This window comes from Cannabis sativa, chromosome 5 (genome assembly GCF_029168945.1).
Source record: "Cannabis sativa cultivar Pink pepper isolate KNU-18-1 chromosome 5, ASM2916894v1, whole genome shotgun sequence".
NCBI lineage: Eukaryota > Viridiplantae > Streptophyta > Magnoliopsida > Rosales > Cannabaceae > Cannabis > Cannabis sativa.
In genome coordinates this window covers 67,015,196-67,028,746 of record NC_083605.1, presented here as the reverse complement: position 1 = coordinate 67,028,746, position 13,551 = coordinate 67,015,196, and the positions used below count along the sequence as shown (strand labels likewise).

General features: G+C 31.4%; 2 long non-coding RNA genes across 5 annotated transcripts; both read right to left on the bottom strand.

The window, feature by feature from the left end:
• Window positions 1-212: 212 nt before the first annotated feature.
• On the bottom strand, window positions 213-3,582 carry LOC115704838 (uncharacterized). Its single transcript, XR_004009332.2, has 3 exons — window positions 3,347-3,582; window positions 2,438-2,496; window positions 213-397 (listed from the first exon to the last, which is right to left on the bottom strand). It is a non-coding gene; the product is annotated as an uncharacterized LOC115704838 (long non-coding RNA).
• Window positions 3,583-8,094: 4,512 nt separating this feature from the next.
• On the bottom strand, window positions 8,095-11,205 carry LOC133037993 (uncharacterized). Of its 4 annotated transcripts, XR_009687959.1 has the most exons (5): window positions 10,823-11,194; window positions 9,919-10,385; window positions 9,696-9,801; window positions 8,872-8,958; window positions 8,095-8,412 (listed from the first exon to the last, which is right to left on the bottom strand). It is a non-coding gene; the product is annotated as an uncharacterized LOC133037993 (long non-coding RNA). The 4 variants fall into 4 exon arrangements; XR_009687958.1 differs by having other exon boundaries at window positions 8,872-9,801; window positions 10,823-11,205; XR_009687957.1 differs by lacking the exon at window positions 8,872-8,958 and having other exon boundaries at window positions 10,823-11,187.
• Between the last annotated feature and the right edge of the window lie 2,346 nt (window positions 11,206-13,551).

Sequence of the window (13,551 nt, the reverse complement as noted above, 5' to 3'; positions counted from 1 at the left end):
AATTTTAAATTTCGTATTTTTCAACGACGGTTTTTGCTAGTCATTGAGTTGCATAAATAAAGGGAAGAAAAAAAATTAAAAATTTCTACTTTTTTCTTCCGCATTAATTAATTTTTACTAATTTATACATTGTCACTAATTAGAAAAGATAAAGTATAAACATAAATTAAAAATGAACAAAAATTGAAATATATACAAACTACGTACTCAAACATAAAGTATAAACATTAATTAATCTTTAGTTATATGAAAGTAACTGGTTATAGTGTAAAGTATAAACAAAAATAAAAACTAATCATCATAATAGCCCTTGTCGCCCTGCGTGTGCTCGGGCCTATTCAATCCACTGATCACGCGGAATATTCATCTCGTTATTTGAGTACAGATTGCTCTTACCCTACAAAACAAAATAGAAAGAAATTATATATTAATTAGTAATATATATGTGGCTATAAATTTCTAGTGCTCCTTGTATTTTTTTTTTTCTAATGGATCTTTTAACTTAGCCAGCACATATTTCCATATCTATTTATAATCACTATGATGTCAATTTTACTAACTTCGTTTCAAGAAAAAAAAATTCTAAGATGCCTCTTTACCCTTTTAATGCACCCTTCTAGAATCATGCCAATGCCAAGACTTGAGCATAAAAATACTCTTTAAATTGCGTAACATTTTAATTACACAAATTAACACTGTCAGGAGCTATGTGCTTGCAGAGGGGAAAGGAGATTAACTATGAAACTCCTTTTTCCAGCTAAGAAAAAAAAAACTAAAAATTCCCTTAATTTGGCAGAAGAACAACATAAAACAAAAATGCCCTTTCTCTTAATAACTATTATAAACTAAGCAATCATCAACCGAATCCTATACAATGCACCAAGACCAAACTTGAATTAGGTACATAGCTTGTTTATAAATTATTTTTTCTAAATTCTCATTCAGATTTAAAAACAAGGGGAATCGAATATAAAATAGCCAACGAATGACAATACAACACTAGTTATTAAGACTTAAATATGACAATAAAAAATATAAGTAGAGAAAAAAACATGAAAAATAATCTTTAAATCATTACAAATGCAAAAGGACTATAGGAATAGCTATATATATTATATGGTGGACAGTAAGTCCATACATCCAAAGCAACATTTGAGGGTATATATATGAGATGCGATGAAAGAGGAGCAATACCAATGAATAGAATCACAACAAGGCATATCCTTTCATACATTTATCATTACTTTTATTATATACTTTATTTTTAATTTATATAGATACTTGTAGATTGATGTCCTTAATTTGACTGCCAACCAAACCTAGATGTCATTTTGTCAAGTACCAACTGTCAAAGCATTCAACAAACTATTCACATGGCGATTCACCCAATTATGATTTATCACATTCCCATGCAAACATTGCAGTAAAGTTCTTTTTAATTATTAATAGCATCAAGCCCAAATACAGAGGAGATCCCTGGCCACTAGACTAGTGTCTTGTAAAGTAAATGCCAACTTAGCTAAACAGGGGGCCATGGTATGACATTCCTATAGCAGTGCACAAAAAAAAGAAGCAAAGTCTTTGGCCAAATATCATTCCAAAGGAAAATAGGCCCAAATACCATGCTATTGGTATGGCTTTCCTATGGTGACAGTAAGATGTGGCCATTGCACAACTCTTCTCTCAGTCAATATGATGAAAGCCTCTTAGCTTCACTAAGCCAAACTCATTAAATTAATTTTAATTCAATAAAGTTTTATACCAATTATCACAAAACAAGCCTTTATATTAAAAAAAAGCTTCTTACCTAAACAATAAAATGAACATAGAGCCTAAGAATGCTTCTAAACAAGACTATATGTATCAAATTTATAAAAGAAAGCTTATGAACATGTTCTTTATTCTAACCTTAGCTCCTAAGTCATTGAATTCTAATGCAAATGCAAGTTCAAATCTAAATATTCAAACAACAGAGATGTCACAAGATATCAAGAGTGGAGACCTTGTACATTACACTACATTCTTTTTTGAATTGATAATTCTTTATTATCATAGATATGGGGCTATAAAAATAAATTTTACTGATAGAAATTTATATCTTAAGTTCATTAATCACCACACATATAAATTTTAACTAAGTTCTAAAATTTTTTATTTAAAATTTATGCATTTTTAATGTATTTTATCCTTATTCAACCGAAATTTCGGCAACATAACAACTGTAATTGGACGTTCCCAAAAATTTCTAACATACAAAAACAAAAAACAAACACACAAAACAATACGAAACAATGCAAAACAACATTAACAATACTAAAACTATCCACCCATCCGACCGCAGTACATGTATAATCACAGAACCTACTTCACTACGGATAAATATCTAAGATATTCAAACTCCACTAAATAAAGAATTTTAAAGTTTTAGTGATTATACCTTTCTCCAATAAAGCTAGCTACTTGTGTAATGTTGAATCAACGCAACGGACCCGATACCTAAAAGTTAAATTTAAAATATGCATCAATTGTTAATTAACATGTTTAATTGAGACTAATCAATTTTTTCAAATTCTTTAACATATAACATCATGCACCCTTCTATAATTTTCTGCATGAATATGAATGTCTTGTTGTACTTCTTTATTTAATAATCACATATTAAAATATGCATATATTATATATATGTTGGATCAAGGTTCAATATCACATTCTACCATTTTATTAACAATAATTTAACTAATAATATAATTCACACCGAATTGAAATAACAGAAAATTTCTGAGTATAAACCAGTTCTTTTTAGATACAGCAATAAACAATGAGGTAATATTATAATCCCAAAATCTGGAAAAGCTTGTATAAATACTAGAGAAAATAAGAAATAGATTATAATAAAATTTATGTAAGGTCGCTGAGAAAAAAATATTTATTTCCAATCACAAATTGGTAAACTTAACGACCTCAAAATCCCTAAAACAAATGTCAAAATCTAACATCTATAAACAAAATCAAAGCCCTTTCCCCCTTATTATAGCTAATAACCCTAATAAATCCTAAACAAGTCTAAATGATACTATACTCTATTGAGTTAATACAAATAAAAGTGCAACACCATTCATACAGATTCAAGTGACGAAAGAAAAATCACTTCTTCTACAAAACTATACAAAATTAATAATATACCCAGATACCGAAAAACCAGTCAAAGAAGCATATAGTAGATTTAGATTATACGCAAAACCCAGAAACAAAACAGTAATTATAAACAAAGATAAAATGATACATAAACGACTAGATAATCAAAACCAAGGGGCGAAAGGCTTTGGGATTTTTGGGGTTAGCTTACACGATGGTGGCGCTCGGCGGAGTGGCTCTCGGCAGTGGAGTGGCGGCAGTGGTGCGTCGCCGGTGGTGGCAGAGCTGCGTCGCCGTGAGAGAGAGAGAGTTGTGAGTGAAATCGATGATAAAGAACGAGAGAGAGTCTTACCGTGGTTTGGGGCAAATGAGAGGGTTTGGAGCAAATAAGAGGGAAAACGTGATCTGAAATGTAGAGGGTTTGTCGCACGTTTTATTATAAAGGGCTTTCCCCGACGGTTTTAAACCGTGGAGCAAAGTATGGGCTACGGGTGCTAATACTTTGCCCGACGGTTCTAAACCGTGGGGAATAGTATTTGATTATATTTTATTTAATTTTTTCTCTACATTTATTAACTGTCGCTTAATTTATACGAGTGTTTAAAACCGTCGCCTATAGTGTACTATAGGCGACAGTTTTAAACACTTACACCATTTTTTTAGCGATGGGGTAAAAAAAAAAGTGTTTTTGGGACTGTCGCGAATTATGCCTTTTGTAGTGGTGACGTATCAGAAGCCAGATCATTAACCTAAATTGGTTAGTTCTATTATGTTTTGGAACAAATCGTCTATAATATAAAAAACCCATCATACTTGTATCTTGAAACATTCTTCAGGAACCAAGATTTTAAAACACAATTGTTACCTCCTTAAGGTCAACCCACTCCCAAGTCTCATTTGCTGTATTTATATCATAGACCAAAGCGTGCCGGCCCTGTAAATAATAAGAAAATCAAACGTGGTTTAAATCTGAAGGCAATAGAGCCTTTTCCGTTAAATCTCAAAGATACATAAATATACAATATAAAAAAGTCAATCTAAGAAGTGGGTGCCACGTTAAAGCTAAGGAAACATTAAGCAACTGTTAGGCTTGTTTTACAATTTATGGTGTTTTAAAAGAACATATCGAAACAGAAACACATAAAAAAACCTCCACATCATTTAATTTTTTTTAAGGTAGTGTTCAACTAGGAGATCTAACGAGTTTCGCCCCTTCGCTAATGGCTTCTAAGAGTTTAAATTCCAGTATTGTATAAATCTTCAATTTGTTCTATTTCTTATATTAAATGAAATTTTGCTACTATTTTTTTTTTTAATTTACAACTTTATTGTTTATATATTATTAGGGACATTCATGGAAATTAGGGTTTCTTTGAAATATACAATTAATGAGCATTATTTTTTGATCATAGTGTGTTTTCCATGGTTGAAAACCTCAATAATCTCTATCATTTGATATCAAATAAAATAAAATTATCATGATGTATACATTATGGTTATTTAATGAGTAATTAGTGTGTTGAAATTGTCAAGCTGATATTTAGAATTGTTTATAATTGAATTATTTCTTTGTCAAAATTAATATTAAGTATATTTATATGTTTATAAGTTTATCTATTTTCTCTTAGATCAATTATGCTCATATAGACATGTTATTTTCATTTTGTAATTTAGATCTTCTTAGTCATTATTTAGTTTACTTAAACCTTTTCCGATTATGCTAACTGAAATTTTGTTTCTTTTAGGTACTTCATTACAAAGATCTGTATTACATGTATTGTTTATTTTTGACTATGAGGAGGTGGATTTCTTTATTGGAAAACATATAGCGTGACAAATTATTGTTCATATATTTAATAATTCTTTTTTATTAATGAGATTCATATATATATAAATGTGTATATTGAATTCTTTATTCAAATAATTATTTTTCATTTTTACGTGATTATTTATTGTTCTTTATTCAAATAATCTCACCTAATAATTAATAATGTTTTTTCTTTAATTTTTTATTGTATCACTTTCAAATAACATAAAAAAAAAACTAGCATAAAATTTAGTATACGTGTCTCGCACGTAGTTTTTGCTAGTATACTTATATGCTGCAAATACACATATAGAATTAAAAGTTAGGGAAAAATATATCAGTAATGAATCTAATGATGACTAAATGTATGGGTGTGTGATTGAGTATATTTAGACAAATAATCAGCAATATATGTGATTATTTTCAACAATAAGATGACCCTTTCAATGCTTTGATGTGTTTCGATTGAGTCAATTTGTTATGTAATTGATCATAAGTGCTTTTAGAGCAATGCCCATTTGATCATGATGCAATGAACTGGCATGTGTTTTCATACTGTCATTTGAATTGATCTTAATTTTTATGCTGGAAGTTTGATTAAAATGTGAAAATGAAATTATGGGAGGGACATCTGAAAGGTCATTTTGGAGTTTTACTGTCATAACTGTAGACCTTTCAAGCAACCAAAAATAAATAAACATGAAACACTCATTTGTAATCTTAAAAAAGTACATTTAATTTTTGTTAAGAATTATTTGACGATCCCTGGAAGCTAATTTTTCATGTAGCTTCTCTTTTCTTGTTTTCAGTTATGTTGTTTTCTCTTATTGACATAATGAGTTGCAGTGAGTCCTCTTACTTTATCCAGCTCTGCAACCTATGCATATTCATTCTCTAAGCTTGATAGGAGATTTATGTTAACAATTATTTTTATATTTTTGAATAATGTGAAGTTATTATAAGATATTATAAGGAGAATCAAATCAGCTCATATTTTCAACGGGTGTCGATTCCAATTTAAATTTTTGCTCTTTCTAAGAATATGAAACATGGCGGCGTCCGATGTAAAAATTTTTAAACAAAAGTTTTGATATATAAATATATTTAGATATTGTAGTTATTACATATACGATATTTTTGTTCCAGTCATTTGCTATGCGTGTATGAGAACACATTGGTTTTTATTTTGGTCTCTGCTTCAAACCAGTAAAAAAATTCAAAGAGAGCGCGGTTCCATGATCATCATTCATAACGTAATCGGTTGAAGTGTTTTAATTGTTTTTTTAAATCATATATATATATATATGTATACATTATATATATTTTATGCGATCTTCAATGATCGTAGTCCATTTTCCATTTGTAAATTGTATCTGTACACACACATATATAGATATCACTATCAAGAATATATGCAATCCATATATAATGGGATGTACTTAATTGTAGAAATAAAAGGGTAAGAATGGAAGGTATTGATAAGGACGTGAGAGTTAGTGGTAGAGAAAAATAACATACAGCTTAAGTTAAGAAAACATTTATAAATACTGAATTGATTTTGTCCAAATTGGCTGCTATATATTGCATAAGGTTCAACATATCTGTCCCAATTGATATTGTAATTGCTTAATTTCAGGTAGTCAAAGTGATTGAAGAACTAATTCCAGCCCCAAAACCAAGCTCCAACGACCCAAGAAGAAATGAGCTTGAAGAGTTGGAGAATCAAAAAAGCGAGATTGACGATGATTAGAGGGCCAAGTCCCTAGTTCGAAAGGAGTTGTGGTGCGGTCTGCCTTACCTAATGTTGCCTCTTCCTTGCTTTGTTTTCTCTCAATTTATTTCCTTCCTATATATATAATTATACATTCAGTCATATTTATTTTTATTTTCATTGTTTTCTAGTTTTGTAAGAGTGTGATTATGTTATTAGAAGTCTTAGATAGTTTTCAATTTGTTATTAATTTCTTTTGTTGTTCTGTTTTGTTGTGGTTCTTGTTGGTTTGTGCTATAGCAAGTGTTGGGTTTTATGCTCTAAATAAAACTCATTTCAATATAATCAGATTTACTTATTAATATAGATCAGAAATAACATTTAATGTTACATGGTTCACATGATTTATTTCATGATTATATGTACATAATGTATAAATTCATCTGAAACCATTTTCACATACTTGATCCTGTTTATTGTGCTGTCAACACATTGGAAAGTAAACATGACTATGTGAATAAAGTTTCCTAGATTTATCAGACATAGGGTTTTACTGATATGATAATATACAACAGAGTTTACTTGCATTTGAAGAAATGTTATGTTCTTTCCAGAGCATTAGTTAAAGTAAAGCTCTGGTTGGATGCATGGAGTATGCATTGGAAGGGACCGATATTGAACTTTGACTTAGATTTATTAAACATACCGTAATATCTATTCAAGTCAATATCGCCTAGTTGATCCTAGATCAAATGATCTTAATCCTGTTATGATTAAGTTCAATCTCAAGAGGCTATTCGTGTTCTTTGATTTGTTAGTTAAGCCTACTTTTAGGTCAGGGTGATACGTACATTTTGGGAACACGGTAGTGCAACTGAGTGGGAGCGCTAACATAAACATGGAATCTATAGCTTCTATCTGGCGAATTGTAAGTAAAGGATGATCACCTTCGAGCTTGACCAAACGAAAATAAATGGTGGAGATCTCATTTCACATAAGCTGAAATATCACTACTACAAAAAGGAGTATTTTCGTCGGTTTTCAAGTGACTAATAAAGATTTTGCGTCGGTTTAAAAAACCGACGTATAAACCGTAGACGCAAATAGTAATTTATTTGCGTCGGTTATTAAATGACACAAAAAACTATTCTCGTCATTTTATAACCGACGCAAAACACAAAAAAAAAATACTAAAGCATTTTGCATCAATTTTGAAGTGACGCGACAAGCTATACGTCAATCTTTAACTGACGCAACAAGTATTTTTTGCGTCAATTCTAAAATGACACTTAAGTGTACACATAATATTTTTCACAATAAAACTTTCTACATATTAAAAAAAATTACAAATAAACTAATATTATTTTATCCATATATAAAAGATAAACTAATATCATATATCCATATAAAAACATATACATTATTAACTGAAAGTTCACAATTAAAAAATAATAATATAAAATTTGAATTAATAAAAGATAAATTCAAATTAAGACAATTACATGAGTGATATTACATAAAGTGTCTATATAACAAATATTTCTAACAATACTTTCAATCTACAAACCCAACCTTCATAACTTAGTAAAAATTTGCACTTACAATACACAAGTCTATCCTCCTAGAAAAAGTTCTCCTACTCTTAACTTTCATAACTCTTGATATTATCCGAAGTACCTTCTTGCTTATCCAATCTTCAATTTAAAATTATATCGCTAAGTAGGGCCATAAGCTTTACAATAAAAGATTGAACAATTTTCTACAACAATCAAGAAAATTTATATAAGCCAATACACAATTTAAACTTTAAATATAAAATCACCTCATTTATATATAAGAAGAGAAATTTTATTCCATAACTCTTTAGCTTTATATCAGGTTATAAAATGAAATTTTATTATCTACAAATACAACAAATAAAATTCAACTTAGTTGGATATATTTATAAAGGAAATTAGCTGAGTTATGTTTTGTGCTAGACATTTGTTTTCTTCTTTGCAAAGTATAAAAAAAATTATAACAGTACATGAGTTACCATAACTTTAAATATGTATAAGCTCTCTTTTATCATCAATAAGAAGCTAGAAAATAGACCTAAGACTAGTAATAAAGCACTCCAATACTAAGAGAAATAATACTAAATTTAGCATAAGGAATAGTTAGTATTTGACTCATTACTATCATATTGTAATTCATTTCTTGACTCATTAATGCTTACTTTTCCTATTAGAGAACATAAGGAATAGTAGGAGTTGCTGAAGCTCTAAATCACCTGGAAAGAGTGCTTGTGTGGTGACTAGCTTAGCTATAAGGAACATAAAGGAGAGATGAGTTTAAAGACATAAAATGTGGAGGAAAAAAATGAGAGAAGGGAACAGAAGAGCTATTCCTAACCAAATATGCAACCGACAGACCACATATCCACATTCATGTAATTAACAAAAAAGACATCATAATAAATATATGTAGTTACCACATAGACACATCAAAGTTGCACATGATCATTGGAAAAGGTTCTCTATAAATGTATACTTTTATTTTTATGGTTTCTCACCATTTCATATTGGGAAAAAGTTCTCCATAAATTCATTCGAAACCAAAGTTTTGGGCTATATCATACTAGAGAGAACCACAAGTTAAAGACTTTAATCTTTGATCTTATGATATAAAAAGTCCATCTATGCATCCAATAGCAAATACATATGTAATCTAGAAGTTAGAATCATCATCAAAGTTTCTCAATTGTAAATACCGACTAAAGACTTGAACTAAATGCCATAAATAAAAACAAACAAACAAGTAATAAAAGTCGTATACATGCTGAATTGAAATTGTTACACACTACACTAGTCTTCTTTTGACAATTATTTGCAAAGTAGTTTTTATGACACACTCGACACTCTATCAACTACACTCGATTCAATACTCTCCCTAATTTACTCGAATAAATCGACATTAGCAAACAACTCACCATTATCTCAATAATCAAAAAACCAATTAAAAATATTACTCAAACACATGTCAAATATCATTATTAATAACCTGTTGGAGGATGACTTGTTATTGGATTTCTTCTGGAGATGAAGATAAACACAGCTCAAAGCTCCCATAAACATCATAGGGAATGTAAAAAGAAGAAGATTTGTCCCTGCAAAGTAATTATAATATATATTACTTTAATAAGATTCTACTAATTAATTGAGAAGAAAATATAAATGATATAAATCTAAGCCATACACTAATAACAAAACACAGTAAAACTCACTCTTTAGCCAATAAAATGATATAAATCTCCATTAACTGTAGCATTTTCATCTTCAGAAACTGTTTTCTTCTCACCAGAACCATTCTGAGATTCATTCTTGCCCTCAGCTTCTTCCTTTGAACTCATTTCTTCTTGGGTTTCCACAACAGTTTGAGAATCAAACCCACTGTTATCATTTGTTGTTGTTGCATCCTCTTGTAAGTCACCAGAACTATCTTCAAATTGCTTAGAATTACCATCATTGACGACATGTCATTTCACCTCATTCTTGGTCTCATTACATTCAAATTGTAATTGCCGATCCTGAACTAGAACTGCTGATGACATAAACATCCATATTCCAACTAAACAAAAAGCGACAAAAACGACCATACTGACAGTTGAACAGTAACCAGAAGATTTCTTCCCTTCACCCCGGGAATACTTCCCTGGAGCCATGATTTTTAGCTAAGAGTTTGTACACACACCTGGAAAAAGGGGCAGTACGCAAAAATCTCAGCTATACTATTATTCCTAAAACTTTTGAGTATTCTGCTAAAAAAAATGAATAATAATAAAATAAAGGTTAGTTCTTTTAGGAATCTATATTCTAATATTTTCTCTATAAATGGGAATTGGGAACATTTGGTTACAAATAATAGGGCAAAAAAGCCAACAAAAGCCTAGCTTTTCTTTACTCTTGACACAGAGAATCCAGATCTATAACAAGATCTAGGTGAAAAGAAAAGATTTGACAATCCAATGTTGAAGTTTAACTGTTGCGGCTTCAAAGCACTCAGATGCTCATAATAATAAAACTATTTCAAAACAAAACGAAAACTTAAAATTGAAAACAAAAAAACATATATGATTGCAGTGTATCATAAATTGGAAATATAAATAAAGGGCAAAACCAACAGAGTACCGTTGAAGAGACGCCGACGGCGGACTGAATGAGAGCTACATCGAAGCAGAGAGCTTCAAACCACCACCATTACGTCAGAGCAGAGAGCTTCAACCACCACCGTGAGGAAGATGACGATCAAAAGAGAAAGGGGTTCGAGTGGCCGGTTTTGAAGAAGACGGTCAGAAGGGTCGAAAGGCTGGTTTCAGAGAGGACGATCGAGAGGCTGGTTTCGGAGAGCAGTGGCCGAGTTCGAAGGAGTGGAGGGGTGGTTTTGCCAGAGCATTCGAACATTTTTAGGGCTGGTTGTGTATGAACAGTAGGTGAAAATCTGATTAGATTTTAGGGATTTTAATGTAGTTGCAAATCTGTTGCTATCTCTAATGTATTTTGCGTCGTTTTTAAAACCTCGCTAATACAATAGTCGAGTATTATTAACAGATGCAAAATGAAAAGCAATTTTTTTTACATTTTTAGCTTTATTTTCGTCGGTTAATTTTTTACTGTCATTTATTAAATGACGCAAATAACATATTATTAGTGTCAGTTTTAAAGAGACGGGTCTAATTACTTGGGTACTATTCACGTCGGTCAACGCTATGAACAGTAGCGTTGACCGACGTGAATAGTGTAATTTGTAGTAGTGTATCATTTATACGGGGTTAAGTGTTTTAAGGATTAAATACATTGTAGGGTATAACGGTAATCTAATCCCTTTACAGTGTAGATCATTCATATAGAGGATCATTGATCAAATTAGGATTATAACAATGGATAACTAATGATGTGTCTATTGTTGCTATAATTTATAAACACTACGCAAGTATACGCAATCAAGTAGTAAATCTCACACAGGTGAGGTCGATCCCACAGGGAATTGGATTAAATACCACTAAACTATACTTATAATTCTATTTGGCAGATCAAAAGTAATTATGATTTAAAAACAGTAAAGTATGAAAGTAATTCAGAAAACTTAATAACACAATTGAAAGTTGAGCAAGATGAGATAATAGGGAGGAGAATCCTGTTGTTGTTTACCCAAATCGTTAATGCTTAATTACTATCCTATTCTTGAAGTGAATGACAGATTATGAAATAACCTAGCTCCTTTCAGATCTTCTAGATTCTAAATCACATGTTATCTAATTAATTCCTTAATTAAACTAACATGAAATCAGCATTAAGTAATAATCTACTCGTCACATAAGTCATGTGAATACTTTCGTTTCACATAGAACATCGATTATCTCAATTTTAGCATTCTCAATTCTCACTTTTCAGATTTCGAATTGAGATCATAGAGCATGCACAAGGTGATCAATCTTAAACATGAAATTAAACACAAATTAAGATAATTTCACAAACAAGAATTGAGGAATGGTAATTAAACATTAACTAGGCAAAACATTAAACAACAATCATCATCCTCCCTAAATGGGAAATTTAGTTCAGAAACAAATCCATAACCATTCCTAAAGCAATATTCAACATAAATAAATTAAAGAGGAATAAAGAAAAGAACTGTTGGTGGATGAATTTCGGATCGTCACTTGAATCTCTGTGCTCTTCCTGCCACTCTCTGCTGTATTTTAGGGTTCCTGATCGCTCTCCCAGACTTCCAATCGCAGTTTTCTATTTATAACTAAAATTTAGGGTTCGATGGACGAAAATGCCCCTGGTCCGTACGGGATCTCGCCGCGGCCATATACACCCTCGCCGCGGCCAGATTGGTGTTGAAAATACACGGTTCTGTAAGGACTTTTTAGCCGCGGCGAAGCTCCCTCTAGCCGCGGCGACTGGAGCACATTTTTTCCTTCATTCGTTTGGTGTTCTAGCCGCGGCCAAGCTGTATCTAGCCGCGGCCAGATGTGCACAATACTTCAGAATTCGTATTTTCCTTGGCTCAGCCCGTCTTTTGTTGAATTTCTGCCCCCGAGATCTCTTTTATTCCAAAGAACCTGAAAACATAGAAAACAAGCGTAATTCCGTCCCAATACAGCGAAAAACGCACATAAAATAGATCCGAAACCTAGGCTAAAAATAGCCTAACAAATTCCCCCAAACTGACTCTTTACTCGTCCCCGAGTAAACTAAGACTCAAACTAAAAACAAACAAACAATGATAACTGAACTTTCCGACGATTGAACTGCTACCACCACCTGCACAACTTCAATCCATCAATAACCAGAATTTCAACTTGCCAACTCTATGAACTAATTTGGACGTGCAATTTACAAGTAAGCAGTTCATACAAACATAAAACATCGCAATTGTCCTCCATATCACAACCATTCTAAACTTTCCAACATTCCACTAACACATGATCAATAAGTTTGAATGACATACCTCTCTCCACTAATGTTGACACATTTCTCTTTGGAATCAATAGGTCTTTTTCGGTTAGCATCGCATGGCTTAGGTACATGGGTAGGTGAGAAGTCATTTAGGCTACACTATACCATAAGCACTATTAACCAAGCAAGCCTCGACATTTATTTTTTCTTTCTTTTCTTCCATATGTCCCAAAAACAGTAGTAAGAGATTACAATTTTTTTTCTTTATGCGTGTACCTCATAATTTTCCTAGTTTTTTTTTTTAAGAAGACATTTTCGCATATATTTTTTTTTCTTTTTTTTTCTTCTTCTTTTTTTTCTGGAGGCACAACACACAATATCTTTTTTTTCAATCTATCACCCCTACACTTTGTTTCCCACTTACAACACTTTATCCCCCCAAACTGACTTAA